We start from the raw sequence: 23,840 nt of genomic DNA on the forward strand, positions 1-23,840 counted from the left end.
AAGAAATCACTACTTTAGGTCGGTAAACGCCCACACGCTACGGTAGAGACTCAGTTCAAACCATACCGTACCGTGACGGACTGAACGGTATGGTCCCGTGGCCAACGAGGGAAAGAAGCGTCAGCGTAGAGAAGCTGCTGGGCCCTCAGTCTGATTTAAGTCATGTCTGTGGTTAAAAATTCATGGCTTGTGTGTTAGTTGTTAGGCGCTAAGGGCACACCAATCGACCAGAGGAAGATTTATGGTCTGGTTGCAGACCGTGAAGGTGGTGGGGCGGATAAGTCACGGTCTACCCTTGCCTATTATCCAGGTGGCCTCGGGTAAACTTTTCCCTCCGAGTTGTCTTTTTTCATTATCTGTAACAGAGTAAATCTGTCATGTGGGGGAAGAAAATACATGGAGATTTCCAAACGTCTGATTCATCTGACCCCCCCGACCTGCAGCATATCGCCGCCATCCCTTTTTTTTGTTCTGAAGCCATCCCTCGGCATCTTTAAAAAGTGGAAAGGACAGTCGTTTGGACACCGCCCAGCAGAGATGCAGATGGACAGCACATGGAAGCCATTTCAGGCCCCCGGTGTAGCGGCGCTGAACGATCCTGCAGAGTTCAGAACCGGACCCGACTCGCTCGCAGCGCTTTCCAATGGGAGTCTGTTCTCAACTGATGTATTGATCCCTCGCCCTCCCCACCCCTCCCTGCTCGGCGAGCTTACCATGTTCCCTTTTTTTGTTAGTGTAAAACTCAGTGGACCAGGAGTTGAGCCAGGGGGAATGCCTGAGAGAAGGTGGGAGCGCCTGATGGTTCCCATTAATTGAGGATGATTCGTGTGATGTGCCGGGCTCTGGGAGCAGCAGCCAGGTCTGTCGCGGGGGCCTGCCAGACAGATGCGGGGGCCCCCACCACCGCCCCCGTAGGCTGGATAGAGGGCAACGAGGCGTCTAAGGGATGGGCTGTGCTGGTCGACAACCTGCTTCTCTCGCCCCCTCCCCGCCTCCTCGTATCAACGTCTCCTTTGCCCTCATTTTTATTTGCACGGAGCCTCTGCAGTGAAACATGCAACAGAAGCCTCGCAAGTTCCGCGTGACCAAGGGATGGAGGGGAAAGTTTCGGGCACTCCCCGGCGTGGAGCGCATGCAAGAGGAATAAGAGAATAAGCTAATGGACTCTTTACTTAATGTGATCAGAGGCGTTATTGACATGCTGCCAGGAAGATGCAGGACCATTAACTGGAGTCTGGAGTCTCACTAGTATTCCACTACATGGCCGGCTCACGAGGGCTTGGGGGTGCCCCCAAAGGAGCCCCAGTCTGTCATGTTAATGATACAGAATGTTGGGGATGAAGTTAAAGGTTTCAGCAAATACTTAGACACTCATTGTTCTGATGACTTTTACCTGAATAAGGTACTTAATTTGACGTACGCACATTTAAACTAGTCCATCTCTTTGTGGAACAAGGAAGCATAGTTTTTTTTTTATTACCATGTGAGAAGAAAATAATTATAACAGCACAGTGGTATTTAATTTCTATTAATAAGACATGTTGGTTTTATTTTAGTTTGTTTTATTTTTGTAAAAAAATTCACATTAATTTTTGTAGATATCTCATTGTCAGTATGTATGTAATTTGTGCACATATGTATACGTAAAGTTAGCTCTACACATGTATTTACCGTATTTTTCGAAGTATAAGTCACTCCGGAGTATAAGTCGCACCGGCCGAAAATGCATAATAAAGAAGGAAAAAAACATATGCACTACCGTTCAAAAGTTTGGGGTCACATTGAAATGTCCTTATTTTTGAAGGAAAAGCACTGTACTTTTCAATGAAGATAACTTTAAACTAGTCTTAACTTGAAAGAAATACACTCTATACATTGCTAATGTGGTAAATGACTATTCTAGCTGCAAATGTCTGGTTTTTAGTGCAATATATACATAGGTGTATAGAGGTCCATTTCCAGCAACTATCACTCCAGTGTTCTAATGGTACAATGTGTTTGCTCATTGGCTCAGAAGGCTAATTGATGATTAGAAAACCCTTGTGCAATCATGTTCACACATCTGAAAACACTTTAGCTCGTTACAGAAGCTACAAAACTGACCTTCCTTTGAGCAGATTGAGTTTCTGGAGCATCACATTTGTGGGGTCAATTAAACGCTCAAAATCGCCAGAAAAAGAGAACTTTCATCTGAAACTCGACAGTCTATTCTTGTTCTTAGAAATGAAGGCTATTCCACAAAATTGTTTGGGTGACCCCAAACTTTTGAACGGTAGTGTATAAGTCGCACTGGAGTATAAGTTGCATTTTTTGGGGGAAATGTATTTGATAAAAGCCAACACCAAGAATAGACATTTGAAAGGCAATTTAAAATGTCTAAAGAATAGTGAACAACAGGCTGAATAAGTGTACGTTACATGAGGCATAAATAACCAACTGGTATGTTAACGTAACATTATGGTAAGAGTCATTCAAATAACTATAACATATAGAACATGCTATACAGTTACCAAACAATCTGTCACTCCTAATCGCTAAATCCCATGAAATCTTATACGTCTAGTCTCTTACGTCAATGAGATAAACTATTTGATATTTTACGGTAATGTGTTAATAATTTCACACATAAGTCGCTCCTGAGTATAAGTCGTACACCCGGACAAACTATGAAAAAAAAACTGCGACTTATAGTCCGAAAAATACGGTAGATACATTAATATACTTTAAGAATTTTTTTTTAACCATACAAGGCTGAATGTTTTCATATTTATGTAATTGAACACATTTTATGAAATTAAAAACTCTTTAATGTAGGCTTTTAAAATACATTCTTATTTATGATTTGCATAACTGATGTATGTAATTTGTGCACATATGTATACGTAAAATCCATAGTTAGCTCTACACATGTATTTAGATACATAAATATACTTTAAGAATTTTTTTTTTAACCATACAGGGCTGAATGTTTTCATATTTATGTAATTTAACACATTTTATGAAATTAAAAACTCTTTAATGTAGGCTTTTAAAATACATTCTTATTTATGATTTGCATAACTGATACATTGCAGTAGAATGCATGAACACATGGTCATCTTTTTTTGGCCGAGGTGCTCATGGATAATACACAATATTATGTACAAATGTATTTTTCACATGATATTTTTTGATAGTTGACAAATCATTTTCTCAAGATTTACAAATTAAAAACATTTTCATACACATTTATGTACACGTATGAAGGTAAAATCAATAGTTAGCCTATGAAAATGTTTATAAATTAGAATTGTACACGTATTTTGATTTATTGATATGCTTTATCTTTTTTTATAATTACAAGATCAAACGGTGAATGTTTTTTAATATACAAGGCTAAACATTTTCATATTTTTGTCAATACAAATATTTTATAAAAATGCAAACCTTAATGTAGAGTGTTAAAAATAACTTTTTTAATATATTGCGATAAAATGCATAACCACATTTTATATTTTTTGGGTGGGAGTGTGTATGCTTTCAATTATTACACAATATTATGTACAACAAAATAATACAAAAATATAATATACGTTAAGATATTTATAGTTTTTTTTTATATACGAGATTAAACGTTTAAGATAATGTTTTTATTATTATACATGGATAAATGTTTTGATATTTTTGTCAGTAAAAACTTTATAAAAAGGCTAACTCTTTAATGTAGACTGGTAAATCATTTGTATTTAATCTAAATAAAAATGCAAATGCATCACCACTTTTTTTTGGAGGGGGCAGGGAGGGGGTAGGGAGGGGGTGTTCATGGTTCCAAATACACGATATTGTGTACAAAATCTTTCATTATATTTTTTGACAGTTGACGAATCATTTTTTCTAGATTTAAAAAAAAAAAAACGTGCATTTTCATACACACTTCAGTACACATATGTAGGTGAAATCAGTAGTTAGCCTATAAAAATGTTTAAGTTATAATTGCACACATGTATTTGAATATGTTAATAAACTTTAAGATAATTACCTTTTTTATAATATACAAGATTAAACGTTTAAGATTTAAAAAAAAATTATGCACAAAGGTAAATGTTTTCATATTTTCTCAGTAAAATTTTTTTTTTTATAAAAAGGCAAACTCTTTAGTTTTTTTTTAATAAAATGCAAATGCAAAACCTCATTTTATTTAAATTTTTAATTTTTTTGAATAATTTTTCCAATTAGTACACAATATTATGATTTTTTTTAAATATATATATTTTTTATTATTTTTTGGTAACTGACACATTTTCTCCACATTTATAAATTAAAAACACATGCATTTGTATTATCACCATCACACCGGGCACAAAATGCTCCCCCATTACCAACTCTGCCTATTTTTAAACGGCCTCGCTTGGCTCATCCATCTTGGGGCGAGTGCGTTGGGAGAACGGGTCCTTGCCACTGAGACTGCGGCGTAAAAATGACACCGTCCTCCAGAACGCAATCTACCCCTGTGGCCCGCGGGCTCGCATGGCCGAGAGGATGCTCTTGTTTATGTGGCTACGACAGGAAGTGGCGCCCGGGTCCCGGTCGTGTGTTCTCCGACTCTTTGCCAAAATAAACAGAGTTGCCATCGTATTATCAAATACAGCCAGAAGTGCTGCAGACCATCAAAAAGTCTGCGGCAGAGGTAGGCAATCGAACCCGTGACTTAATTTTTATCAGAGCGGAGGACTATGGCGAGAGCGCTTGGACGGCAGGGGTCATCCGAGACCACAAAACGCACTCAGCAGATGTTTGATCCATCCTCGGCACATCTGGAGCTCAGCACACTCAATCTATTTCACTCCACTTCTCCTTTTTAGATTTTCATTGTTCCTCACGGTCCACTAAACTCCGCACCTCCCCCCGCCCCTCTCCACTCCTCGCGGCCCACAAATATTCATCCATCATCGTTCATTTGAAGAGGAATTTGGACATACTGTATATACTTTTCGTTTGCACGGGATTTCAACCGCTTCGTGTCTGCTAAGGCTCCCGACAAGTTTCTTTTCAAGCCGGTGTCACTATGGATGTGACTTGAATTCCTATTTAATTATTATTATTGTGCATAGACGTCTGGAGGTCTTAGCGCAGACCACTAGCTGCAAACGGCGCGTGCGAACGTGACGACAGGACGGCCGACTCCCCTCCGCGCAATTTCCTTCAATAAACCTCAACTCGGTGACCCGGCGGCAGCTCGCCGGTGGGCTGGGGGCTATTTTTCTTCTGTCAGCGGGCCGGTCGGGCCACACAATGTCTGGGCCTGGCCTCTGTGACACCAGGGTGTTGGTGGGAAGTGGTGGGCCGCTCTTGTTTGTTCAGAGGACAGAGGAGAGGCCTCCGAGCCACCAGGAGATCGCTCGTACGTGTGTGGGACCCTTTCCAACAATGGAGCCTGTGGTCAGACAAATTATCCAAATATGTTGGCCTGTTCTTTCACCTTCGTCATTATCTTCCTCTTTATGCTCTACTTATTCTTTGAACCACATCTAAACTACTGTAATGTCATCTGGTGTAACACCTTCCCTACCTACCTTCACAAATTAGAATCCATGCAAAAGAAAATCATACGGACCCTGTCATGGTCCGAGTTGAATGCCCCCACTCGACATCTATTCCATAATTATCATCTCTTAAGACTGACAGAGTTCAATATTTATCACAATGCTTGTCTAACCTAGCTCAATCTCAGGCTCTGTAGCTTGGTTCCTATCTATCGTCCCCAGCATGCCCACAACACTCGTAACTTAGATCTGATATCAGGTAAACATCGTCTATTGGCTTGTACTGCTCGAAGTGTTGTATGCAGGGGACCAAAGATTTGGAACCGGCTTGATGAGAGCCTCAGGATGCTGTATTCATTCTCCGACTTCAAAAAGAAACTGAAATCTTACCTATTGACCACCTATCTCTAATGCCTCATGTGGGGTAGACTACTGTTGGGTTTTGCATGGTTGAATGAATGTATGTGTATGCTTGCTTTAGTACTCTTATTTTGTGTTTATCATATAGCGTTTTTGTGTTTGCCACCAGGTTTCCGCATTCCATGCATATACTGTCCTCTGGACCCTCTGCCAAAAGCTTCTTCTGGCTTATTTGGGGGACCCTTTCACTTACCACCATCCTTAAATGATATGCACTACTTTTGTAATTGTTATATGGTATGGTGAATAAATTTGAAACTTGAAGACTTGAAGGTTTAGGGATGGGTACTTGTCACATTTGAACTGATACAGGGCCAATTTGCGGTACTTTTGTGTGTGTGTGTTCACGTGGTAAAACATGTTAATATCTTCTTTTCTTACGGTCTCATTTGCAAGTATTATGTAGTTGATGTTTCTGTGTGGAGTTTGCATGTTCTCCCCGTGACTGCGTGGGTTCCGTCCGGGTACTCTGGCTTCCTCCCACCTCCAAAAACATGCACCTGGGGATAGGTTGATTGGCAACACTAAATTGGTCCTAGTGTGTGAATGTGAGTGTTGACCCTGTGATGAGGTGGCGACTTGTCCAGGGTGTACCCCACCTTCCGCCCGAGACAGGCTTTAGACTTTGATTGTAGTTGCAATTCCAAGACGTTAGATGGCAGTAGTGTATAAACTACAGTTTGTAGCCGTAACCAGGAAGTAGTCTTTGCCGTTAAGTTGAATGTGCCTGTCTTGTCTGTTGAGTCTGTAACCTATACGTGCTACAAATCAATGTCAAATATACGGGGTGTTATGGGCTAGGAACAGAAGACTAGAGTTTCGACACGGAGAGAGAAGGCAGAGACTGAATTTGCGGTATGGTTGGCACCGTGTATTAAAGAATTAGTGATGGACAGCATATATATATATACACAACAATGAGTTGAATGGCTATTCAACGTGAGAGCAATTTGAAAGAAAACAGTTACTATATACATTAGGGGTGTAACAGTACGTGTATTTGTATTGAACCGTTTCGGTACAGGGGTTCCGGTTCAGTTCGAAGGGGTACCGAATGAGTTTCCCCACGGACATATTAAGTAGCGCAACGCATGTTGTGTAAACAATGCACACCGAGGCACAACACACGGCATGCTAGCAGCGACCGGGCTAGGACAACATGTAAAAGCCAGAGCTGGAAGACCCTCCTGCCTCGTTAAGATCTCCCGTTTGGGAAGACTTTGGCTGCGCGATACAACAATGGAGGACGGAGGTTTGCCGACATTGTTCAGCAGCTGCTTCTGACAACACGTCAAACATGCTAACCCATTTGAAGCGTCACCACCGCATTCAAGCAGCCTCTCCCCGGCGAGTCAGGCAGGGCTAAAGCAATAACAAATGTTTTTATAGCAGCACATTTAAGTCCATATTGCATTAGAAACTAGATTTTGACCCACTTCTATGGTGGAAGAACAATGAGCCCATATATCCTCTTACTGCCAAGTTAGCTAGGCTGGGGGGGGGGGAAGAAAAGTTAATCTGAGGCTGAGTTGACTTGAAACTGTTTAATGTTGCACTTTTTATATGTAGAAGAAAAGTTATGTCATTTTATTTAATCTGAGCAACAACTTGAGGCAGTTTAATGTTGATTGACATGGACCCCGACTTAAACAAGTTGAAAAACTTATTGGGGTGTTACCATTTAGTGGTCAATTGTAGGGAATATGTACTGTACTGTGCAATCTACTAATAAAAGTCTCAATCAATCAATCAAAAAAAGCACTTTATATGTAGAAAGATTTTGTTAAGAAACCATTCTGAGCCTTATGTTATTTAGTTTTTATTTTATATATGTTGACCACATTAACCCTGGCAATGGACCCTGTGTGTATATGTATGTTATGCCATTGTTTACAAATTTGGTAAATAAATAACTAAAAAATGTATATTTTGTTGTTTTCTTACTGTACCGAATTGATTGATTGATTGAGACTTTTATTAGTAGGTTGCACAGTGAAGTACATATTCTGTACAATTGACCACTATATGGTAACACCCGAATACGTTTTTCAACTTGTTTAAGTCGGGGTCCACTTAAATTGATTCATGATACAGATATATACTATCATATATACTATCATCCTAATACAGTCATCACACAAGATAATCACGTTGAATTATTTACATTATTTACAATCAGGGGTGTGGAGGAGGGGGGGGGGGTAGGATATGGACAGCAGGTAGTTGACATAGAGAGAGAGAGATCAGAAGGCATAAGAAAAAGTATCTGCATTTGATTGTTTACATTTGATTATTAGCAATCCGGGGAGGGTGTTAGTTTAGGGTTGTAGCTGCCTGGAGGTGAACTTTTATTGCGGTTTTGAAGGAGGATAGAGATGCCCTTTCTTTTATACCTATTGGGAGTGCATTCCACATTGATGGGGCATAGAAAGAGAATGAGTTAAGACCTTTGTTAGTTCGGAATCTGGGTTTAACGTGGTTAGTGGAGCTCCCCCTGGTGTTGTGGTTATGGCGGTCATTTACGTTAAAGAAGTAGTTTGACATGTACTTCGGTATCAGGGAGGTGTAGTGGATTTTATAGACTAGGCTCAGTGCAAGTTGTTTAACCCTGTCCTCCATGAAAATGAACCGAACCGTGACCTCTAAACCGAGGTACGTACCGAACCGACATTTTTGTGTACCGTTATGCCCCTACCTATAAGTGATTGTTTTGATATTGTTGTTAAAGGCCATCAGTGTAAAACAACACGCCTGCAGATGACTCTCTAGGCACGTCCTGCCTCTTTGGGTGTGTGTAACGCTACCTCCCCGTGTTTGCGTCTGGCTGGCAGAGCTGTGCAGTGTATTGCTATTGATCCTTGCAGCCTTGCGGTCGTCAGGGTTCCTGTCAGCCATCGGAAAGGAGAAAGAGCGGGAGGGCGTAATGCGCGGCGCCCATACCCCTCTGCGCCCTTTTGTGTAGCGCTACAAGCTAAGCGGCCATCACAGAAACTCAATACAAGGACGAGCACCGCTCTAGTCGTACTACGAGGTCCCGCGAGGCTTCCGAGTCAATTTAGCGTCGGGGTAGCGTCTCACCTTGAGGACCTGTTGCCGGCCTAATATGTCACGCTAATACGTCTCCTCCGTATCGTCTACAAGACTGGGAGAGCATCCCAGATGCAATAAGTATGGATCTGCTAATGTCTGCATCTTGTTAGAACGGGGGGGTTACCGGTGATGGTAATGGCCTCTAACAGGGTGTCTGGCTGTGGCTTTGAGGTGCGATGGGGTGAGGCTGGTCCAGGGGCTTCTGGGAATTCTAAGCAGCTCTGGGAAATTTTGCTTAAGGGAAGGAGAGACAACATTTAGAGAACGGTTCAGGAGTTAGGCTATCGACCGAGCTGCAGGCGTACGCAGAGGTGCGCTGGTTAAAGGTCTTGAAGGCCTCGCACCCGGCCGGCTGCTAATGCTACACGCTAACTCATTGATTTGTGTTCTTGCGCCACAGCTTGTCTCCAAGTCAACTTCATGGTCTGAAACCGGAGGAGGAAACTGGAGGCGACAGCTCTCAGGAAGGCGAAAAGGTGAGCGGGTGGTTGAATGGGGAGGGGGGTGCAATTAAGAATGAAACCTATAAACTCCAACAATGTGGAACCACTTCTTGGAGAATCTGGGAATTTGACCTGATAAAGATGAGTTTTTGTCTTTCACCAACATTTCCAAAAAAGTTAAAGTTTTGAACTTAAACGGCATGATAGGATCACAAAACTAGCGTTTGTAGCAATAGGAATTGCTAGTATGTGCGTTGTTCCTACCCGGAGGGTTTAGAGCAGGGGTGTACAAACTTTTTCACGGAAAAATTAAAGCATGTGGGGGCCATTTTGATATTTTTCATTTTCAAACCAAAACAAAATATATGCATTTTTTATTCATTTTACCTTTAGGGGTCCCGGGGACCATAAAGGGTCTCAGTCATTAAAATGTTAAAAATAAGTCAATTAAATTATTTAACGCTTACAGTAAATCTCTATATCAACTTCAAGTTGATATAAAGTAATACAAATTAAAAAAAATGTTTTATGGCTTTTCTGTCAAAAACAACTTAGTTTTTTTTATAGTAAAACTGAAATATGCAGTATTTAGTAATTAGAGCCCTAAAAGATCAATAATGCAGGACACCATTGATTTTAATTCTTTCATATTTTTGAGTAATCACAGTGAAAAGATAAATAAAAAATCACTAAATATATTTGGGATCCAAAAGGTGCCCCACTCATAAAGTGATACATTTTTATTAGGTTTTTCTTTTACTTTCAACACTTAAGTTACGAGATCAACTTCAGATATATCTGTCCATTTTATGCTGGAACTATTATTCTGTTTGTTTTATGCGCTTTTGTCAAAGAAAATTTTGATGTTTTTATATGGCTACTACACAATATATGCAATATTTACCACATAAAACATTTTAAAGTGAAATATTTGAAGTAATTGGAGCCCTGAAAATAATTCATTATAACATGGATTTTTTGTCATAATTTTTTTTTGAGCAATGGCAAAAAAAAGAAAAATGGCCTGCATGGCAGCTTTTGTGTCAACATTGCAACTTTTTCTCGTTAGATTTCACCTCATTCCACTTTTTTTAATGTTCTTTTTTATTTTTACAATAGTATTTCCAGAATGTGTGGCGGGCCGGTAAACAATTAGCTGCGGGCCGCAAATGGCCCCCGGGCCGCACTTTGGACAGCCCTGCTTTAGAGTGACGCACCGGGAGAAGTGTGCCGTATATGTTCAATGGCAACAGTTGAATAAAAGTTCCCTGTGAGTAGGGTAAAGCTAAAGAAAAAAAAGTTATGCACTGTGAAACTGAATGTAATATTTGTTTTGCACTAAGTATGTTTAATTAAATAAGTAGCAATTTGAAATGCATACTATTTTGAGTTTGTAGAGTAGCAACTTAAAAGTTATTTTTTTCTGATTTTATATTTGAAAATAATACTCTCTTTTTTTAAAAGAAAAGGGATGTAGCAATAGCAATTGCTTGTATGTGTGTTGTTCCTACCCGGAGGGTTTAGAGTGACGCACCGGGAGAAGTGTGCCGTACATGTGGAATGGCAACAGTTGAATAAAAGTTCCCTGTGAGTAGTGTAAAGCTCAACCGTCCAGTTTGTATAGTCATTGAAAGACAGAACAAGCTGAAACAGCAGTGCTTGACTTCTTTTTACACTTGCATGCCAGTTGACCGTCCTAAAAATCCAAATCAACTTGACATCTGTTGAAGTTGAGACTGAATACTTTTTTCTATGATAATGATAAATACGTGAATACTTCTTTTTACACTTACTTTTACACCTTTCAATCTCACATTGGTCATTAAAGTGAAGACAGACTTTATAGACTTCATATTTTTAAGCAGAAAAAAATGGATGGATGAATAAATGACAGTGGTTAACTTATTTTTAGACGTGCCAGCCATCCGATGGTTTTAAATTGTTGTGTTTTTTTTTTACAATTCTTGAATGTATGTGTATTATTTTTACACTTGGAATCCTAAAAACTATCATGTATATTTTTCCTATTTGTATTATGGTTTGTATGAATATTAACGTGTTTACCTTCTTTTTACACTTGCCATATTGTCAACTGTAAGTCGCTACTTTTTTCCCCCACACTTTGACACCTGCGGCTTATAAAACAGTGCCGCTAATTTATGGATTTTTCTTTGCTAACAGTCATAATGTTTTGTATTCCAAAAAATGGTTTTCAACACTGACAGACATTGAACATCTTTTTTATTGTTTGTGCTATGGCGCCATCTTTTGGACAAGTCCGTTCACTGCAGGTGCTGCGGGTTGAAAATGTACTTCCTGTTGTGTGCCTTGAACCGGAAGTAAAACCGTCCATAGCGTTTCTGCTCGAAAGGATTATTCATTCATTCATCACTCCAAGGAACGTTTGAAGTTTTACAAATATAGCTGTAACTATTCATACGAACTAAACCGTCCCATGTGTGACGTCGGTAGGAGTGTTTTCATGCATATTTGTACGCGCTATCGTAACGTAATCAAGCTAGCGTCGTTAGCATTAGCGAATATGCTAACACATTTGCAAGTGTCTGTGTTAGTATTAATTATTAACTTAAAATGGCATTATTTTTCATTGTTTCAGTTTTGTATATTCACCAAAAACGTCACCGTGGCGTTAATGAGTCTGTTTTGCTGATTGGAGAGCTAGCTTCCGCAGCTGGTGGGTCCGTGACGATGACTTGCGTTTTGTTTGATCAGCCGTTTTACTGCCGTTTGACAGGCGCCTTTTGGAAACAATTAAGGTATGTAAATAAACATTTAAAAAATCTTTCGTACTGGTATATACCTGCGGCTTATGGTGCGGCTAATACATGTAAAATTATTGATTTGTTCTAAAATTTAGTGGGTGTGGCCTAAATACCGGAAAGTACGATACTTGGAATTCCCCCATACTGGTTTATTAATGTCAGTTGTTTGACTATGTCTATTGTTTCCAATGGGGGAAAAACGCTGTTGAAAATAATACTTTTTTTTTTTTTTTTTTTAAATAAAGCTGATTATAAAAACAAATAAAATAAACATAATGATAATATTAAAAGTATATTTTATTTGACTACAAACGTGTATGGCCTACATGTTTTTGTAGTGCAGCCAACAAACACCATGGCGACGTATGAACATGCAAAGGCCATGCTTACCACTGGCCATCCCTGCAGGCAGATGTGTGGACTGTCCTTGTGTGTGTGTGTGTGTGTGTGTGTGTGTGTGTGTGTGTGTGTGTGTGTGTGTGTGTGTGTGTGTGTGTGTGTGTGTGTGTGTGTGTGTTGCAGCATGCACCTTTTTCAGTGCTTCTTTGATGGCTGCGTGTACGAGTGCAAGTGTGTGTGTGTGTGTGTGTGAGGGGTGAGTGAAACAGCAGAGGGACTGTGTAATCCTCTGACATGCCTGTGGAAAAATACAAGCATCCCTCTGACAGTGGCTCAACTACAGGCCCCAGCGGCCAGTTTGTGCGTCCACAGGTCCGCGCGGCTCACTCACACACACACACACACACACACACACACACACACACACGCACACGCACACTGTGCACCACTGCTACATGGCTAAAAATTGATATTCCGATACATATCCAGCCTGGATGCACTACTGTGTCTTCAACGGTGTACAAACAGCTAATGTTATTTAAAATCAACAAGCTCACAAAGGTCAAATGTGGAGATAATTCTAGTTGTCTCAATTTGTAACATTCTGGTCGTCACACAGGTGTGAAAAAGAAGTGACCCACTGCCGTCAACAACATGTAAAAACAATCTGAACCTATTCCAATGCACATGTCCAGAGGTGGGTAGAGGAGCCGGAAATTGTACTCAAGTAAGAGTACTGTTACTTTAGAGATTTATTACTCAAGTAAAAGTAAGGAGTAGTCACCCAAATATTTACTTGAGTAAAAGTACTCAAGTACTAAGTAACTGATGAGTAACCTGTTCGTTTAATGATGAGGGCAACAAGTAATGCACAAAAAAAAAAAGGAATATCTCTTAAGCAACTAAAACAATAATATATATTAAATAATAATACATTAACATTAAAAAAATGAAGGCAAATTGAGCCACAATAACTTAACAGCCCCATAGGCTCAGTAGGCAGAGATTACAAAGGAAAATAACAAGTTAGCCTTTACGCAAACCATAAACTGATAGGTGTGGGCTGCACCTGGGAACACACTGTGCACTTCTGATTGGTGTTTCTATGCATGTGAGTGCGTGTGTGTGTGTGTGTGTTTGTCTGTCTATCTATGAGGCTGCAGTGCGTTAATAAATGTCCCCACACGATGTACATTTGACAGTGATTCATAGCAGGGAAGCTAACATCAGCCTATGGTGACAGCCAAAATATCTACTAACGTTACTTACCGCCATGTGCTTCCTCAAATTTGACGTTGAGTTCATGTAAGCTTAAGCGTGTTGTTGTTTGCCGCTGAAACTTTATGTGCAGTAAATCATGTGACCGCCTGGCTCTGTTTAAATGGTGTAACGGAGTCAAACGTCACCGGTGACTGCATTTGATTGGTGAAACGGAGTCAAACGTCACCAGTGACCGCATTTGATTGGTGAAACGGAGTCAAACGTCCCTGGTGACTGCATTTGATTGGTGAAACGGAGTCAAACGTCACCAGTGACTGCATTTGATTGGTGAAACGGAGTCAAACGTCACCGGTGACTGCATTTGATTGGTGAAACGGAGTCAAACGTCACCAGTGACCGCATTTGATTGGTGAAACGGAGTCAAACGTCACCAGTGACTGCATTTGATTGGTGAAACGGAGTCAAACGTCCCTGGTGACTGCATTTGATTGGTGAAACGGAGTCAAACGTCACCAGTGACTGCATTTGATTGGTGAAACGGAGTCAAACGTCACCGGTGACTGCATTTGATTGGTGAAACGGAGTCAAACATCACCAGTGACCGCATTTGATTGGTGAAACGGAGTCAAACGTCACCAGTGACTGCATTTGATTGGTGAAACGGAGTCAAACGTCACCAGTGACTGCATTTGATTGGTGAAACGGAGTCAAACGTCACCAGTGACTATGTTTGATTGGTGAAACGGAGTCAAACGTCACCAGTGACTGCATTTGATTGGTGAAACGGAGTCAAACGTCACCAGTGACTGAATTTGATTGGTGAAACGGAGTCAAACGTCACCGGTGACTGCATTTGATTGGTGAAACGGAGTCAAACGTCACCAGTGACTGCATTTGATTGGTGAAACGGAGTCAAACGTCACCAGTGACCGCATTTGATTGGTGAAACGGAGTCAAACGTCACCAGTGACCGCATTTGATTGGTGAAACGGAGTCAAACGTCACCAGTGACCGCATTTGATTGGTGAAACGCAGGCATGCGATAGATCCTACTTTGAAGGTCTGTCTGACAGACCAAAACAAACAAAGCGTGCATTAACAGATGGATAAAAATCAGTAGCGAGTAGCGAGCTGAATGTAGATAAATGGAGCGGAGTAAAAGTAGCGTTTCTTCTCTATAAATATACTCAAGTAAAAGTATGTTGCATTAAAACTACTCTTAGAAGTACAATTTATCCCAAAAGTTACTCAAGTAGATGTAACGGGGTAAATGTAGCGCGTTACTACCCACCTCTGCACATGTCTCAATGATCAGTGATCAAAGTTGTCATTCAAGTGTAAAAAGAAGTTAGCCAGTGTAAAGCCTCAGGGCGGAATTACTTCGGAGGTTCCGCAGTACGCGATACGAGGTGACGACAGGCAGACTCCTGGCTCGGTCCCCTTCGGTATTTTACATAATTGCGCCTTATATTTCATTTCGAGGCAGGTCTGGCCATCATTACCTGCTTGGCGGCATTAGCCGCCACATGTTTTGCGAGGTAGTCACACCAACGCGTGTACAACACACACGTGGAAACTTCCAGGTGCGTAATGGCAGGGACATTAAGCCCGCCAAGTAGCTAATGTTGGACTCTCACACAACAGTAGTAGACATTTCACCTTCTTATTGTCTAATCACCCATCTGACTGCCTGTACCGTCGCCCCCTTAACCCTCACATACTCGCTAATGGCCCTCACAATGGAATTATTTACTCGCCGTGGCAGTGGGGGGCAGATGGGTCAAATTGTGTGTGTGTGTGTGTGTGTGTGTGTGTGTGTGTGTGTGTGTGTGTGTGTGTGTGTGTGTGTGTGTGTGTGTGTGTGTGTGTGTGTGTGTGTGTGTGTGTGTGTGTGTGTGTGTGTGTGTGTGTGTGTGTGTGTGTGTGTGTGAGAATGAAAGAGGGGAGTGATGGAATCATTGAAGCACGTAGAGAGCGACGAGAAAAAGGAGTGAGTGGCGCTTGCTAAAGTGAAAAATCATGCCACGGTGCAGAGGGGCCCCCGGCTGGTGTCCGCCGGGACGAGTGACTACATCCACGCTGGCACTCAAGTGCTCTTAAATACTCCCTCTTATGCTCGCCATCAACCCACAACCCCCCCCCCCCCCACCCCCAAGTCTGCCTGGCTGCCTGCACCCATCTGCAGCCACCCGCTTCCCCGAGTCCCTGGCCCTTCTCTCCTCGGAGCGGTCCAGGTACAAATGGCAATTTGCTGTACAAGTCCCACGACATGTTTGTGTCTGCGAGGCCTTGTTCCTGACAGCATGTACCAAATGTATATTTATGTCAGGAAAGCGGCCCTTTTGTTGATTTAGAAGTGTCTTCCTAGAAAACAGGCGGGCCACAGTGCACACTGCAAAAAGTCAGTGTTCAAAAACAAGAAAAAAAAATACAAAAATTAGGGGTATTTTATTTGAACTAAGCAAAATTATCTGCCAATAGAACAAGAAAATGTTGCTTGTTCCAAAACAAGTCAAATTAGCTAACCTCAATGAACCCAAAAATACCTTAAAATAAGTATATTCTCACCAATAACAAGTGCACTTTTCTTGGTAGAAAAAAAAAAAGAGACCTTTTTGCTCAATATTTTGAAAAATATTCCTAAATGAAGTAAATGCTAGTGCCATTAATGGGCTCGGCATTACATTTCTTGAAACCAGCAAACTTATACTAAAAACTAATTTATTGTTCTTAATGGAAAGGCAACAAGGCAAGCGCTTGTTACTCTCGGGGTCTCCTAGCCGCTCAGGCAAATCATATGGTCTAAAAATGCATTTTTCCATGGATAACATGACATCATCGCGCCAAGTGCGTGCTCTTTCAGTCAATTAGTGCGCATATATACAGCCCGGCCCCCGGCCAACATTTTTTAAATTGTAATTTTGAGGAATTTATCTGAATGTGCATGAACTATTTCTGTTCAAAATTGTTAGAAATGTCAAATGTTTAAATATTAACTGTCAGTTTACTGTACTGTGCCAACTGTACTACTATATGAGTACGTATGTTCTGTTGTTTCATTGAAAATAAAACAGCAAAGTCCATTTGGCCGTCATCTGTTTTAATTATGAGACACAATTGTGTCAAAGTCATGATTTTTCTTCATGCTTGAAGTAAGAAATGATGACTTTGAAAAAGTAGTTTTCTACTTGTGAGTGTTGATGACACAACAGTTGATATTCTAGTTTCAAGCATGTTTTACTCAATATAGCTCATCAAATCTCAGCAACAAGCTGTAATATCTTACTGACATCATTTAGGAGCAAAACACTTAAAACAAGTAAAACACTCTAACATCAAATCTGCTTAGTGAGAAGAATGATCTTATCAGACAGAAAATAAGTAAATATCACCCTTATTTGAGATATTTCATCTTACTTAGATTTCAGTTTTTTAGTGCACATTTTGACCAGCAGATAAATTGTGTAATTTAGTAATAGCTGTCATAAGGCTCCCCCTGCAGTTTTTAAGTGGAATGTATCGTTATTTTTTTAAAGGGAATTTAAACAAGCACACCAAAAGCTAACACAGTTTGTCTTTGGCGTCTTGAAAAAAAAACGTGGTCGGATCATTTTAGTGTACAATAAAGTTTTGTTAATGTTTTGTATGATCGTTTGCATACGATAAAGTTGTTTGCTTGTATTAGTGTACGAAGAAGTTTCATTTGATCGTTTTAGTGAACGGTAAACATTTTTTTCGCTTGTTTGGTTGCACGATACATTTCTTTGATTGTTTTAGTGTACAACAAGGTTTTGTCAGATTGTTTTAGTGTACGATTAAGTTTTGTTTGCACGTGTTAGTGTACGACAATGTTTCGCCTGATCGCTTTAGTGTACGTTATAGTTTTGTTTGTGTAAGGTAACATTTTGTTTGCTCGTTCTGGTCTAAGATACATTTTTGTTTGACCGTGTTAGTGTATAAAAATGTATTGTTTTAGTGTACGGTAAACTTTTGTTCGAACCGCCTCAGGGTTTGTTAGATTTTTAGATTATACGATAATGTTTTTTCTGATGGTTTTAGTGTACAGTAAAGTTTTGTTTGATCATTTCAATGTACAATAAAGTTTTGTTGATCGTTTTAGTGTACGATAATGTTTTGTTGAATCATTTTAGTGTAAACAAAGCTTTGTTTGATCATGATGGTGTGCGATTAAGTTATGTTTGATCATTTAAAACTACGTTTTGTTGAATAATTTGTGTAAACAAAGCTTTGTTTGATCATGATAGTGTGCGATAAGGTTTTGTTTATCGTTATAGTGTACAATAAAGTTTTCTTGATCGTTTTAGTGTACGATAACGTTTTGTTTGATCATGATAGTGTGTGATTAAGTTTTGTTTGATCGTTTTAGTGTACATAACGTTTTCTTAAACGTTTTAGTGTACCATAACATTTTGTTTGATCATTTCAACGTACAATAAAGTTTTCTTGATCGTTTTAGTGTACGATAACGTTTTGTTTGATCATGAGTGTGCGATTAAGTTTTGTTTGATCATTTTAGACTACGTTTTGTTGAATCATTTTAGTGTAAACAAATCTTTGTTTGATCATAATAGTGTGCGATAAAGTTTTGTTTGATCGTTTTAGTGTACAATACAGTTATCTTGATCGTTTTAGTGTACCATAACGTTTTGTTTGATCGTTTCAATGTACAATAAAGTTTTCTTGATCGTTTTAGTGTACGATAACGTTTTGTTTGATCATGATAGTGTGTGATTAAGTTTTGTTTGATCGTTTTAGTGTGCAATGTTTTCTTAAACGTTTTAGTGTACCATAACATTTTGTTTCATCATTTCAACGTACAATAAAGTTTTCTTGATCGTTTTAGTGTACGAAAATTTTTTGTTCGATCACGAGAGTGTGCGATTAAGCTTTGTTTGATCATTTTAGACTACGTTTTGTTGAATCATTTTAGTGTAAACAAAGCTTTGTTTGATCATGATAGTGTGCGATAAAGTTTTGTATGATCGTTTTAGTGTACCATAAAGTTTTCTTTATCGTTTTAGTGTACCATAAAGTTTTCTTTATCGTTTTAGTGTACAATAAGGTTTTGTTTGATCATTTTAATGTACAATACAATTTTGTCTGATCGTTTTAATTTACGATAAAATTCTGTATGATCGTTTTAGTGTACGACAACGTTTTGTTCTCTACTTACTCTACTTGCCTGCCAATGGGGCTGTTGCGGTCCTACTTCAAAATAGTACCGACCAGAGTGGCCGAGAACAATTTATCCAAGATTGCTGTTTCGAGGTTGTCACGAGACAAAGACGCGTCTGAACTACGAGAGATGGCGTCCGTAATCAACAACAAGGTGTCACCTGCCGGGGCTTTTAACCCCTTGCTTGCCGACACTTTTGTTGCACGGATGAAATACATGGGCAGACCCTGCTTTCCCTCGCCTCGGGCTATTCAGCAGCCTTTCTGTCAGCACCGCCAACTGTGTGTGTGTGTGTGTGTGTGTGTGTGTTTGTACAGAGGTGCTCGCACTGTAGACATTTCCCACCCCCACCTCTAATTAGCACCCGGGAGTCCTGGGGGCAATCAGGAGGCGAGGTTAATGAGTGTGGGGAGTGAACACTGCACTACGTCCTTCCCTTATCACACTGCTGTCACCCTGAAGGGCCCTCAGTCTCAGCACACTGATGTATGTGACACATCACACACCTGACTTTTTTTTCTATGATATCATCCGCCCTCCCCTGGATTCTGCATGTGTCACTGGAGCACATTGCAAGACCCTCACAAGCATAATTCTTCAGCGGTGAGGCCTTCAAATGATGATGATTAGAAATATGTGTGCTCCCGCAACACATGCCGCGCACATGTCCGCAAGATGAAGCGGACGGCTCTTGTTTGTCATGTTTTTACGATGTTATGTCTTCATCCCCTCCTATTTTGCATCTGTGCGCCACAAACTTGTACATACAAAGGAAATGTTCCCCCCCCCCTCCTTTTTACGGTAATTGATCGATTAGATTCATACTCGTCCATCTGCAGCCTCCGCGTGCGCCAAAAAAACATTCGAGATGATGTTATTATCAGAACCAGATTGTTCCGTGCTCTTTATGCCGCATGTGCAGTATGATAAACAATTGGGGGATGCCTGGCGGGGTACATTGTGAAGGTACATTTCTAGCTTTTTAATTAAAATCTTTCTGTATTGGACAGATAAAATTTTTTATTCAGATTAATCACACTTTTAAATTTGATTAATTGCGATTAATCACAGTATATCTATTGCTTGTGTTGTTTCAACAACAAAAAATATATATATTACTGTATTTTCGGAGTATAAGTCGCACCGGAGTATAAGTCGCACCTGTCGAAAATGCATAATAAAGAAGGAAAAAAACATAAGTCGCACTGGAGTATAAGTCGCATTTTTGGGGGAAATTTATTTGATAAAACACCAAGAATAATAAGTGTACGTTATATGAGGCATAAATAACCAACTGGTATGTTAACGTAACATATTATGGTAAGAGTCATTCAAATAACTATAACATATAGAACATGCTATACGTTTACCAAACAATCTGTCGCTAAATCCCATGAAATCTTATACGTCTAGTCTCTTACGTCAATGACATCAATAATATTTTACGCTAACGTGTTAATCATTTCACACATAAGTCGCTCCTGAGTATAAGTCGCTCCTGAGTATAAGTCGCACCCGTGGCCAAACTATGAAAAAACTGCGACTTATAGTCCGAAAAATACGGTATTTGAAGTATATGTTGAAATATGTGATCAAATATTTTGCCAGAAATGCAATTTTATTTTCAGAATGTGATTAAAAAAATATTTTTTAAATGTTCTACTGGTAAAGGTGCGGTAAAAATAAATGATATAATATTGCATCAGCACATGATTAATGCAATATTTTTGTGAAGAATGGCATGCATTAACCCTAACTTATATGACTTGACAGTGATTTACTTGTATGATTTAAATAAACATAAACAAATATTTGAACTCAAATGCAAGTTTATTGAGAGAATGTCATTGTTTATGTTTTACTGATTAAGGTAAAGGCGCACTAAAAATAAATTGTGCGATTAAGTCTACAGTTGAGTAAAGGGGGAAGATGAATTTTGTGATGAATGGCATTGTGGGGCGACGGGCGGTTGAACTGGAGCAGGCCGTGTATAAGGGCATGAAATATGACTTGATGGGAGTGAGCCAAGTCCTTCTGCGCCGCAGATGGCTTCAATTTGTTATGTTTGATCAGATTAATTGTGATTATGAATTAATCTGCATTGATGCAATCGTTTTGACGACCTTACCGTTTTTATTACTCCTTGACATATTTTATATAATATCGAACTACAGTTAGATATTAGCATAGCTCGGTTGGTAGCGTGACCGTGCAAGCAACGTGAGGGTTCCAGGTTCTATCCCTGCTTCCGCCATCCTAGTCACTGCCTAACTCTAAATTAAGTTTTTGTTACTTAGAATATGTTCCCCTAGTGTCCAAAAAACTCTAAATTAAGTTTTTATTTAGAATATTTTCCCCTATTGTCCAACTAACTCCAAATTAAGTCTTTGTTACTTAGAATATGTTCCCCTAGTGTCCAAATAACTCCAAATTAAGTCTTTGTTATTTAGAATATTTTCCCCTATTGTCCAAATAACTCCAAATTAAGTCTTTGTTACTTAGAATATGTTCCCCTAGTGTCCAAATTAAGTCTTTGTTACTTAGAATATGTTCCCCTAGTGTCCAAGTAACTCTAAATTAAGTCTTTGTTACTTAGAATATGTTCCCCTATTGTCCAAATAACTCCAAATTAAGTCTTTGTTATTTAGAATATTTTCCCTTTGTGTCCAAATAACTGTAAATTAAGTCTTTGTTATTTAGAATATTTTCCCCTAGTGTCCAAATAACTCTAAATGAAGTCTTTGTTACTTAGAATATGTTCCCCTAGTGTCCAAATAACTCTAAATGAAGTCTTTGTTACTTAGAATATGTTCCCCTAGTGTCCAAATAACTCTAAATGAAGTCTTTGTTACTTAGAATATGTTCCCCTATTGTCCAAATAACTCCAAATTAAGTCTTTGTTATTTAGAATATTTTCCCCTAGTGTCCAAATAACTGTAAATTAAGTCTTTGTTATTTAGAATATTTTCCCCTAGTGTCCAAATAACTGTAAATTAAGTCTTTGTTATTTAGAATATTTTCCTCTAGTGCCCAAATAACTCTAAATGAAGTCTTTGTTACTTAGAATATGTTCCCCTAGTGTCCAAATAACTCTAAATTAAGTCTTTGTTATTTAGAATATTTTCCCCTATTGTCCAAATAACTCTAAATTAAGTCTTTGTTATTTAGAATATGTTCCCCAATTGTACAAATAACTGTAAATTAAGTCTGTTACTTAGAATATGTTCCCCTAGTGTCCAAATAACTCTAAATTAAGTCTGTGTTACTTAGAATATGTTCCCCTAGTGTCCAAATAACTCTAAATTAAGTCTGTGTTACTTAGAATGTTCCCCTATTGTCCAAATAACTGTAAATTAAGTCTTTGTTATTTAGAATATGTTCCCCTAGTGTCCAAATAACTTTAAAATAAGTCTTTATTTAGAATATGTTCCCCTAGTGTCTAAATAACTCAACATTAAGTATTTGTTACTTTAATAAGCAACTAATTAATGGTGAATATGTTCCCCACTGTTACCAAAGATTTGTCAACATGTTCAGATATTTTTGCACGGCGACTTATTTAGGATTGGTTTTGGCATTTTTCACGCACAAAATGAATGCTAGTAGCCTTTGCATCCTTTCATTTGTCTTTACGGGGCTTGGACAATAGATGCAGTGTCTCCCATGTCCATGTGCAGGTGTCCTCACGTCTCCACTATCCCTCTTCTGAAGTCTCTAATCTCTCGGGATGCTCCGTTCCCCCCTGGCCTACGTCTCCGTCCACCCCCCCCCCCCCCCCCCCGTGATTTACCGTCACACGTGTGCGCACGGCGGTTGACGCCGGCCACATGAAAGGCGCTACAGCGAGACGTTACCCCCGTCCCCTTTTTTCGCCTGTAGCGATGAAACAATACATATAAAAGTCAAGGCAGATACATCTGGCCTGGGTGCGCGAGTGCGTGTCCTGGGAGGAGACGTGCCGGGGACGGGAGGGCCCGCGTCGGCTTGGAAGCAGTAGAAACGGATGTCACGTCTGGGATTTATACGCTGCGGTCCGGGGAGTAGCGGCCGTAAATTGGCGAGCGATGCTGTTGAGCATTTGTCGTCTGTTTCCCTTTGTCTAATCCAGTGTTTCTCAACCTTTTTTGAGCCAAGGCAAATTTTTTTAATTGAAAAAGTGCGGAGGCACACCAGCAGCAGAAATCATTAAAAAATGAAACACCTAGTGTGTGTGTGTGACAATCATCGCTACTTTACTTTAAATATCTCCCACGACACACCAGACTGTATCTCACGGCACAGTGGTTGAAAAACACCGGTCTAATCTTCCGTCTTTTCGTCTTCTCGCATCTGCGCCGTGTCGTCAACACGCCACAGGTCCGAGCAGGAAGTGATGTTTTTGGCGACACCGGGACACGCGTGCAGTAAACGGCGTCTGTCCGAAAGCGCTCGATGTTACGTTTGGTTGATTGAAGCTTAAAGCCTGGAAAAATAATATGTCATCGTGATGGAATCAGTCTACTGTATAAATGTCGCTAATGGCAGCACTCCGCTCAATAATGCACGACCCCGCTCCGTTCCCGTCACATCATGTCGGGAGCGACAGCCACAAGGGCCACTTGTGTCCATTATACAGTAGATGGCCGTGACACACACACACACACACACACACACACACACACACACACACACACACACACACACACACACGGGGAGGAAAAGTGTCTGGAGCCCACAGGAGTGTGATATGACGCCGACAGTCCATTTGCAATAATTCCTCACTGTGTCAGTCACAACAATAACCTCCTTTTGACTTGCTAAATAATACAGTGCACGCAGAAAGTAT

At 39.9% G+C, this 23,840-nt stretch overlaps 2 protein-coding genes across 6 annotated transcripts in view; one reads left to right on the top strand and one right to left on the bottom strand.

Annotated features, from left to right (window-relative positions):
* Nucleotides 1–23,840, top strand: part of LOC133639945 (centlein-like) — a 771,455-nt gene that overhangs the window by 48,509 nt on the left and 699,106 nt on the right. For all 3 annotated transcript variants that reach the window (XM_062033668.1, XM_062033669.1, XM_062033667.1), the window contains exon 4: nucleotides 9,433–9,508. The gene's annotated coding sequence lies outside the window, so the exon portion shown is untranslated. The remainder of the gene's footprint in view (nucleotides 1–9,432; nucleotides 9,509–23,840) is intronic.
* The window catches only part of bnc2 (basonuclin zinc finger protein 2), a 586,671-nt gene that overhangs the window by 39,944 nt on the left and 522,887 nt on the right, over nucleotides 1–23,840 (bottom strand). The window lies entirely within an intron of this gene.

The sequence above is a fragment of the Entelurus aequoreus genome, linkage group LG22 (assembly GCF_033978785.1).
Source record: "Entelurus aequoreus isolate RoL-2023_Sb linkage group LG22, RoL_Eaeq_v1.1, whole genome shotgun sequence".
NCBI lineage: Eukaryota > Metazoa > Chordata > Actinopteri > Syngnathiformes > Syngnathidae > Entelurus > Entelurus aequoreus.